Here is an 11,399-nt window from a genome sequence, read left to right on the forward strand (position 1 = left end):
AAAGAAAGAAAGAAAGAAAGAAAGAAAGAAAGAAAGAAAAAGTTAAAAAAAAAAAAAGACTTTGTTCTAACTGGAGCTGTTTGCAGCTACTGTAATGTAAATAATATGTAGCCCAGATGTACAATGAACTGAGGGACTGCCAGTACTTTATAGGCCCACACACTTGGAAGGGGGTGGAGGGGGCAGGAAGCGATGGGGAAGGGGGGAAGGCAGAGCTCCACCAGGCAAGGCGGAGGTGGCTCAGCGGTTCCCAGTGCTGCCCGCCCTGCTCAAGGCTGCCTTTGTGCACGCGTGGCCATGTGGCAGCTGCTCAAGGCCAGCTACAGGGCTCTTTCCACACTCACTGAGATTTTGTTGTGATTAGCCTGAAAACATTCTCAATTTAATGACAAATAACAAGGAGGCAGTAAAGAAAGTGAGTACAAAGTTTTTATTGAACTTAGTAGTTACAAGCAGGACTGTGTCAGTACCAGGGAAAAAAAAAAAAAAGGAAAAAAATAAAATAATAAAAAAAGGAAGCACCTCAAAGCATCTCAAAGGATGAAGAAAAATATTTACTTGTGATCACCAGTTGGTTTCATTCACTACTACAATCTTGTACACACACACACTAGACCCAAATGTGTTCTTTTTAAATTTAAAGCAAAAAATCGTTTTAGTGAGTCATCAGCCAGAAGAGACGTGAACTCTTTCAGTGAGTAGGAACACAACAGTTTTTCCGCAGGATTCTTTGAAAGTCTCCTTCGTCTGGACTGAACCCTCACATCTGGCAGTAGCTCACTTCTGCTGACTCCAAGACCCACATCCAGGACATGAATATTCATCGTGTTACTCATGCTGCGTTCCTTTCCCTCTGATGTGTTTAGCTCTAAGTACCAGGGAGACACTCCAGAGCAGCTGTGGAGTTTTTGCCAGCTCTTACTAGTTGGGCTAAGCAGGAAATGATTTTCCTGTCCCATGTAACTTTCCAGTGTGAGGTTTTTATTTTTTTTATTATTATTATTTTTTATTTTTTATTTTTTTTTTTTCCTTCTTCTTCTTCTCCTCTCTCTCTCTGTCTCTCTTGGTCTATCTCTCTGTCTGTCTCCTGCTCCCTATTCTGTTTTAGGACAAAATCTTGACTTAAATATTAGGTTTTTAGTGAAGAAATCAAACCAAAAATTATTCCCAAATCAAGAATGACAAATTTTCTGTGATACCTGCCACAGATCTAAACTGTGATTTTTCACACATAGAAAGAATGACCTATCACAAAGTTATTTTTTATTTCGCTAAATCTTTTATTTTAGTAAATTTTATTTCAGACCCCTCCCCTCATTACCCACTTGAATTTCCAGCTTTTGTCTGAGAGCTCATTTTCCCAATCAAAGATTCACTGAAACTGTTGTATTTTCAGATTTTTTTTTGAAAAATGTACTGTTTCCACTAATTGATTTGTACATAAACAAACATAAATTCTTGCTTAGCTTTTCCTACAGCATTATTTAGACTCTTAAGAACATGTGGGGAGACTGGGGGAAGAATTACAAACCTAGCAAGCACTTTGAAGAACTTTTACTGCCCAAGGAGGACAAAACAATCTACTTGCTGGTGGAGAAAATTCTCTCGTCTGTTGGAACATTTCCCATGGTTACTTTCTTCATTTCTCAGGAGGAACACAACTGTAAGCACAGTGATTGATATGATTTCTACAGTCTCTTTGCAATATACGTTGTTGCATTCAGAAAGATGTTGTACAGTTCCCACAGTTGTCTATTGGAGCTTATAATCAGTGGGGAAAAGATGGTAGCAGTTGGCTCCTCCCTCGTGATTGAAGCAAACACGGGCTCCCTATTAAATACCCTCCGTGACTGTAAGCAGGATGGGGGCTGCTGTGCAAGCTTGGCTCAGTGCACGACCACTGCCCCAGCCAGCAGGCCTGGCAGCCAGCCCCAGCACAGCCAGGAATGGGAGGCCTGTGAGAGACTGGCAGTTCAACACTTGGCAGGTTTTGAATGCTCCCAATGCATAAATAACATCAGCCTTGAAACAAGTAATTGATTGCTATTTTTAATTATTACTACTAGGCATGCAGGCTAGAGGAAAGTGAAGATGTTTCCATAAGGGGAAGGGTCTATTTGCTCTAAGACATAGAAAACCAGAGTACTTTTCTTTAAAATCTTACTGCCCATAGGAGTAGCTATTAATGCTAGATAAGATGAAAGTGAACCTATTAAATACATGTAACTCTTCACAGAAATAAGAAAAAAAAAGCTCACTAGCTTAGTCATTGTCAGGTTAATGTTTACGAGTAAAAGAGATGAATTTAATGTTAAAGGAGGTGGCTTCTATACAGGAACCACTGTACTTGGAAAAATAAATAAATTTATTTTTATCTTCCATCAGTAAAGATGTTTCCCATTACAGCAACACATATACCTTCATATATATGTTTGAATTAGTCAAATATTTTTATGGCACTAAGATATTTGACATTAAGATATTTGTGTATAACCTGAGCTATGAAGTATATTTAATATCTCATTAAAATTCCATTTGGAGAATATATCACATTAAAAAAAATCATTTATTATCTTGATTGATGGCATTTTAGTAAGCATTGGTTGAGTTTAAAACCAAAATATAATCTTAGACCTAAGGAAGCAGACTGGGCAGGCCGAACTTTTTGTAGCTTCCCACAAACTGCTTCAGTATTTTTTGGCAGCAGTTTTGTGAAGCCCACCACAAGGGACAGATCAAACATATCTTTAAAATATGTAGCCTGATAGAAATTGTGATTATATATGTGATTACATTTGAGAGAGATAAAATAGATATTAAGTGACTGAAAACATTAAATAGTAGATTACCAATGTATTAAATCATCTGTGTGAGAAATGAAAATACATTATAGAGGGAGACATGTTTCCATTCTGTCTGTGACTGAAGGAAGGTTAACCAATGTTTTATGAGTTTGAAAAACAAATTATATGAACAGTGTGTGAAACATGTATGTCAGTGATGTACAGTGGTAGCTGAAAGAAAATGAAGAGGTTTTAAAGCAGTTGGTTGATACACACTTGAAAAAAGTAAAAGAAATTATAATCAAAAACAGCTGAACTTCCTGATCTCTTTTGTAGGTCCTGCATCCTGTGAGCACCTTGAGAAAAGAATCCTTAACATTTAGAAAACTAAATCTTGCTAGCTGCCAAGATTTCCATTATAAGAAATGCCCAGACTATTACAAACACAATCTATTCCTGACACTTATCTCAGAATGAATTAAATCCTCTAGAAATGGCTCTAGAAGTACTCTTGATTATAGGAGTAAGACCAAACACCAGTTTTATACTGAACAATTGGATTTTGAATGGCTGCAATCAATCAAAACAAATGCTGTCCCCAGCTTGTAGGAAGTGTACAGAAGTGAAGGGAGTCAGGGTAAGAGAGTTCAGTTTGACATGTTCTTACTACTGCTGCTTTGTGAGACTTTATGACTTTCTTCTCAGGACTGTTCAACAGTATCCAGAAGGCATGTAGCTTAGAAATTCTTGTTCCACCTCTGAAATGCCTAAATGCTTCTTTTTGAACTACATCCTTTTCCATCCCTTCCCCTTCCCTCCCCTCCCCTCCCCTCCCATCCCCTCGCCTTCCCTCACCTTGCCTCACCTTACCTTCCCTTGCCTTCCTTTCCCTTCCCTTTGCCTTGCCTTGCCTTGCCTTAACTTGCCTTGTCATGCCTCTCACTTTCCCTTTTTAATTCTTAGTTAAAATGGATAACATTGGAATGCAGCTTGGATAGAACTGAAGTAGGTCAAGAGAGCAAGGACATGTCAAAAAAATCCCTCTCTCCTTCCAGTACATAAACTTGCATATGGTGCTTTATTTTAGAGTTAAGTATGGATGCAGACTCTTTGGCCATTATCAGGTATAAAATAATTTTCCAGACTGAACCAGGACCTATTGCTCAGGTACTCCAGCACAACTCAATCCCTTGTTCAAAAGCTTGATAAAGTATCATGTGCAAGGTGCTTCCTTGAGCATGGCACAGCCCAAATGAATAAGTGAAGTGTTGTCATGTTCTCCCTCTTCATCCGCAGTGTTTTTCACCATTGAAAACTCGAGGTACAGAGTCTGGTAACATAAAAGCTTCACTGAGCTACATTTCCTACCTTCCTGGAGAATAAACCTTGTTAATCTACTGTGGAGCAAGAGTAGCTCTTCATTCTCCCTCAGATATGGGGCAAAATACGATAGTCTTAAAACTGAATCAAAAAGCATTTGATGAAATTACTCAATATTCTATGAAAGAAATTCTTGCTAGTATATGTGCCCAAGCGATTCAGATGCAAAAAATGCAAAGAATATAATACCTGGGTTATTTCTATGATATTTCTCATAGAGTCCAGATGTTCCTTCTGAACAATGATGATGATGGCAGTAGTTACTACAGCAGGGATAGCTGGGAAAGTTGTTATTGTGAGGCGAGAAGTTCACAATAACGAACCACACCCCTCTCTGACAGCGTGCACTGAGTACACAGTACACCACAAGATAAATTTGTACTTTCCTCAAGTTGGTTTTCAGTTGTTGTTTTCTTCCCCTGGCTTAAAGCCATTACATGTCTTATTTGAGGTTTTGATCTGTTCTCACTAGAACTGCCAGAAGCTTATAAGAGTCTACATGATATTTAGATGGGGCATGCAAAATTCAGGGAGTGCAGTAATGGCTGAATGTGGGTTATATGAAACTCTTAGTCTTTCCAACATGGCATTTCCCTACCCCCATCAGCCCCCCTCCCAGACTTCATCTTCACGATCAGGCTTAGCTCACATTTCTTTTTAGAAAGCAGAATTTGAAGCCAGGTATTTTGCCACAAACATTTGCAGGCTTACAATCCAAGCAGTCGTAACTGAATGCTGTCTCTCACATGGAAAACAAATTCTGTACATGCTGTACATTCTTCAGTGCAAAATAAAATCCAGATGGCCTTTATTTGAAAAAAAAAAAAAAAAAAGAAAAAAAGAAAAAAAGAAAAAAAAAGTGGGGCAAACAGATGAAGAGACAGAAGTCCTTTCTTACTCACATATATCTCTAAACCATGCCAAAATAAAGTAACTGGCAGAATGCTCTCATTACTGTCCAAATGATTATGAGATAACATTGAATTATGAGATAACAATACAAGAAAAATCCTTCTCCTTTTAAAAAATAAAAGGATATTAGCAGATGAAAATTAAATAAGTATAGGTTTTTATCATTTTTCAGTCCAATAGGCAGCCTCTAAAGCAGAGCTGGCCAGCCTGGGATGTGAAAAAGCCAGGTCTGATGGAGAACAGAACAAAGGTCTGAAGACAGAACAGAGGTTGCTGTCTCAGCACCCTCCCCTGCCCGTGCCCCCCCCCCCCCTCTCCCCCCAGAAAATAATCTGTCAAAAATGCAGACATTCTGTTCTAGACAAAGGCCAAAATGGAATACTCCAGGGCTCTCAGAATTCTTTGTCAATTTCACAAAAATCACATTTCCACCTTCTTTTGTGTTGTATAGAAAACGAGTAGCTGATGATCAATTGATCACCCTCTTCCAGCCACTGTCTGAAAACCAAGAAGAAACAAGAAAAGTTATCCAGTAACAGTTTATAATTCATTCAAATTTATGAGAAAAATCACTCATTCATTTATGCAAATAATGAAGAGAGGCATTAATTTTCAATTTTCATCAATATTAGAGAATTCTTTTGAAATATATCTTGACATTTTTTTGTCTAACTTTATACTTTTTTTTTTTTTTTTTTTTTTTTTAAATTTTGGAGTAAATCTCCCTTACCTTTTTCTCTGTCTTCTCCCATTTTGCCTTTAAAAGGGAGGAAAGAAGAGGAATATCAAAGAAAATACATACGTGAAAAAGGATACTTTCTTACATTTAAATTCATTTTTAAAAATAGAAAAAAATGTTTGGGAATTTTTGGTTTTGAAAAGTTCAGTTTTTCAAGTACACCCTCCATTATGCTAGGAAAGTTTTGATCTAAATCTATTAACAGCTTTGAAGGTGAGTCAAGCATTCAATCCTTAGAAATTAACTTTAATGAAGTCCAAGTACTAAAAATTTCATTTAGGTGGGATGGGAGGAGAAAGGAAGGGATCTGTGTGTTCCAGTGTGGCAAGAGAATCACACAAATTAGAAAACTGCCATGGATACTGACTATTGTTACACAGCTTGCCATATTTTTTCAGTCAACATGAGTTTGTTTTAGACTAAACAGACATACAATAAAAACAACAGAGAAGTAAAAATTTCTAAAATAATGTAGTATGTCATCAAGAGTACGTAATTCTGCTCTTCCATTACAATAAAATCAATATGGACTGAGCACATCATGCCAGCAAATGGGACTTTCCCGAACATTTAAATATTTACATACTTTGCAATTCTCTGTGTAACAGAACAAAGTATCAGGGAGTCAAAGAAAGCTAAACACCATGTTTAGAAGCTATAGAAATGAAAATTTAATATCTGAAATATGAATGAGTTTCTGGCATAATGAGGTAGGAAGATAATGAGACAATAATGTAGATTTATATCTAGTGCAACCTTTTTTCTGTACTGCTGAGGATGATTCCTCCTCTATGATGATTCCTAGAACACAGGTCAGAGCTCCGATCATCAAAAAAAAGTTAAATAATTCCAGTTTATAAAAACAAAAGTTAAACAATTCCATTTTAGACACTGGAACGGGCTGCCCAGGGAAGTGGTGGAGTCACCATCCCTGGAGGTCTTTAAAAGACGTTCAGATGTAGAGCTTAGGGATATGGTTTAGTGGGGACTGTTAGTGTTAGGTCAGAGGTTGGATGGGGACTGTTAGTGTTAGGTCAGAGGTTGGACTTGATGATCTTGAGGTCTCTTCCAACCTAGAAATTCTGTGATTCTGTGATTCTGTAATTCAACTTAATTACTGTTCTAAACTCTGCTAAATAATTGCTAATAGCTCCCAGCTGATTTTAAGGTACATAGAAAAAAAATAATAATGTAAAATATAATAAATAGTCTTTAAAATACTATTAAGGAAAATATTATACAAAAACTCTACCCTGGTTCTTCATGAAAAAATGTTTCCTGCCTTTGCAGTTGTGTTTTTAAATATAAAGTTTCACAATACCGTGTTCTGTTCTGTCTTCTATTGCAGATATGTTCACATTTTTCTATGAGCATTTTTTTTTTTTTTTCCTGAGAACTGATTTCTTTGTCTCTGCAGTGCAACTATCAGTGACCAATAAGGCCTACTGTGTGGGTAAATGCTATACATCTTATAGATGTAAAGCATAAAAGCCAACTGTTTTCAAAAACAGTATTACTAAAGTGGGCTACTGAATGAATGGATTTAATACTAGGAGTTTTCAAGCCTCACTTCCATCACTTATGACCGTCATATGTGTCTTCAGAGCTTTGTAAGAACGGCAGTTGAGAAACCTGACAGCAAATAAACCTGACAACAGATAAACAGCAAGCAGTGCTCCAGCTCTGAGATTAATCATTGTCTGGCTCTCAGTTATTGCTGAAACAGTACTGTGTGTACTACAGTAATGTGTGTGAGACAGTGGGGCTGGTATCAGCTTAAATGCTCTCCACTATTTGGACCTCACATCCTACAGAGGTCCATCTTATTCCCCGGGGTATGGCTGGCTGGATCCAACAGGAATGTCCAAATCCATACTTTGTCCTGCTCTGGCTATCATCTCTTTTTACCTGAGGAAGAAGCTAAATTCCCAGCTAGCTAAGTAGTTCATTGTAAACATTATGGGCTGTGTATCTTTGTGAGAGAATTTCTTTCCTTCTAGTTTTTCCTCTGAGTTCATGAAATGTATCACAGAGGTCCAGATGCTATAATAAAGGAGAGTTGCCTTGCCGTTTTTGACAAGTTAACTTGTTTTTTGATCCAAAACATTGTAGTTTTTCCCTATTTTAAAAGTAAAATACAAGCTTAGAAAACTTCCCCTCAAAAAAATGTCTAAGTGCCCTCCCCAATTACATGGCCTAATGCTGCATCACTCAGTCAATCAGTCCTTGAGGCTCACGGCACTGCCCGTCATGACAATGTGCTCTCTCAGACTGTGTTCCTACAGCACAGCCCTCAGAGGGTGGCTGTCCCCACTATTGGAAATGCAAGACCCACAGTGAAAGAAAGATGTCCAGCACCAGTCTCGGGCAGTCTGAGGCTGTTTTTGGCTTTGCCTGCCAAAGGGCACTCCCGCACACTGCAGGATTGCTGCTGCCTCCACATCCACGTCACTGCCCTTCTCCATCAGATGCTGCAGTACAAAGCCTGGGATCCCACTGGTAGCCACAGGGCAGGTAGGCAAGATCCTACCTGCTCAGGAGACAACTCAGACAGCAAGCAGTGTTTACTAGAGAGCCCAGAGACTTCTTGCCTGAGGGAAATAGCACAAGACTGTAGCTAAATTCCATCAAACAGCTAGAAATGGTGGCTTTTATTTGGGTCAGAGGTCACTTATCTCTAAATTGTCTGCTGGGAATGAGAAAACAGAAACAAGAGCTGTGAATCACAGGTGAGGGAGGGAACACTGTTGAGAGCTGTAATGAATTCTTCTGTGCTGCTCATACCCTCCAAGCTGCTCTTGGCATGTAGTTTATGAAGCGAATAAATAGTGATATTTCTATGTCTGGACACTTACTTAGCCAATATTAGCAAACCAGCATAAGCTCAAACACATCATTGCACTCTTTGGTGTGCTCAGACCACAGAGACTATCAGAGCAAACAGTGAAAAGATCTGATTGCACACTCCCTAATGAGTCTGCCAGCTACGTGCTCTCAGACACCTCTCACGTGCACACAAACATTTACTGCTAAGGAATAAGTAACAAATTGTCTCTTGAGGTCTGCAATTGCTCCTTAGTTTTGACAGAGCTTAACAAACCAGTGACTAATTCAGACCAATGTTTCTTCTAGATTATCAGATAGATCTGCTCCTCAAAACTCCAACAGATGCCCTGAAAGCACTCCTCAGACCTACACAGACATGGTGTAGAAGCAACTCAGAATGATATTGTTTTATTTTTCAAGAAGGGAAAAGGAAATGTTAGGAAAGGAAATCTATCTGAGTCTGTTGGTCAGGGTGCTCACCCAGGATGGGAAAGAGCAAGGCTTCTCTTCCCTTCCTGAAAATATCTCTACCCCCATCTAAAAAGTCTCTACAGAACACCCCAACCTGTAAACTGTGTATGATGCAGGCAATTCTGAAACTTCACATAGAAGCCATGTCGCTGATAAAAATAAACTGCCTTAACAGCAAATGACATTTGCAATTTTTCCCCCTTTTTTTTTTTTTTTCCTATTTACATAATGTATTAAAATTATTTTTCTTTCATGAAGTCTAACAGAAGCTAAATGGTTAGAGGATCTGCAGAAAACCAACATTACAGAAATATACACCTGGAACGTATTCCTCTTTTACGTAAGGCAGAAAGTGATATATCTTCAATAATTCTTGATGTGAGGTTTCTTTTTGGTAGATCTTTATATTACCATTATTTTCTCGTGTACTCAAACTCCATGTTTTCTGTAACATTGCTCATTCATATTCCATGCAAGCCCATCTATTTCTGATACAGCTTCTTTTGTTGAACATAGTATTCCAGACAAGGACACATCATTAATTTATACAATATTATCAGTCATTTGATAACATTTCTGTGCCTTTGTTTGTAATAGTATTGGAAGTTGTTTGTTTTTATTAATGGAGTTATGTCTTCAGCACACATATTTACTGGAGAATCCATTCTGGCTGATAAGATACCTTTGTGGGTGTATGAAGTTATTTTAGATCTCTGACGTACTTCTTCAGTCTTGTGTTTATCAACCCTGAAAATTTATTTTGATGACACATTCAGCAAATACACAATTCTCTGTTTTACAGAGACATTAGTATTGTCTGGCAAAGCTATTATTTAACATAACAAGGAAAAATATATATACATATTTATTATTTTTTCTTTGAAATTTAGGTTATATTTTGGTGACTAAGTGTATTTCAAGGAGCCAGGCAAGAGTGTTGCAAGCTTGGAACCCTAAGTTTTGTGATTTGTTTCAAATAAATAACACAATAAAATTTTTGAAGAATCATGAAGAGTTTGATAGAATTAATATGAAACTTTTTACTTTACTAAGTATCAGATGAGGTCTTGAGACAATGAGGTTGTCATCTGTAGTGAAAATCTGTACTTTTATATTTAAATATTCTGCGAGAAAGCAAAGTGCCAGCAGTAATTATTCACTGTAAACATATAAGTTCTTCTAGAACTCTTGTAATTTAACAAAATTAGTGGATTGGCTATGGATGACTGCAGTGTCAGAACAGAATTAAGTTTTTTTTCATCATCGCTGGTATAACTGGAACTCTTAAAAATTACTTTAAAAACCCCACATAGCAAAACTAAAGGTTTAACAATGTTGCAGCAAACTGGGTAAATTACTATACTTCATTCAATTTAATCTTTTTTACTTGGAAAGGAACAAGTTGTATTTGGAAATTTTGTATAAATGTTTATGAAAACTAATTATTTACTTGTTACTGAACTGTACAGGTGACAAATTTCAGGACTCTTTATTGTGCTTCTAGGGTCCTACTATATTATATTCTTTGATAAACCTGATGAAAGGGTTGAGTGGGCCAGCAGTTAATAGACTGCTGGGAAGAATCACCTATGATGCAACTGTGTTACACTAGGCAGATCACTTCTCATCTCTCTACCTCATTTAGACTGCAAATTTTTAGGCAATTAGGCAAGACTCCATCATACATTAGTCTTCTAAAATCTAAATATCTCATTTCAGTTAGTCATTCAGACTCCCTGTACATTTAATATATAGAGAAACACTTTCAGAGGATGATTCATCTCACTCATCTAAGACTGGTATAACATGGATTTGTCTCTGGACGTATTTCTCACTCACTGTCCCCTTCCATTGGCTACAATTTAAATCAGATATCAACTGTAGGTAGCTAAAGTTAGGTGAGATGGCTCACACCTTTAACTTCTTCACTGCCTGCCACCTTATTGCAGTTATGGTTTCCAAATATTACATCAATACAAATAAACAACGATATAATGGACCAAACGGATGTCTCTTGCCATTTTTATTAAAAAAAAGCAAACAAACAAAAAAACACACAACAACTCAGATAGATGTTAAGAATTCAGGGCAGTCATACAGCCTGCATTCAGCAGAAGATCAAGCTGGATGACTGCAATTGCCATTTCCTCCTTTATCTATATACCATGTGGACTGGAGAGGTGATGGATATTGACAATATTGATTTATTCTAACTCACTAAGGATGTTTTATGATACAATACCTCAAGGGCCCCAGAATGAGATTCTGATGAATTTGTGAATCTTATA

The sequence above is a fragment of the Oxyura jamaicensis genome, chromosome 1 (assembly GCF_011077185.1).
Source record: "Oxyura jamaicensis isolate SHBP4307 breed ruddy duck chromosome 1, BPBGC_Ojam_1.0, whole genome shotgun sequence".
Lineage (NCBI taxonomy): Eukaryota > Metazoa > Chordata > Aves > Anseriformes > Anatidae > Oxyura > Oxyura jamaicensis.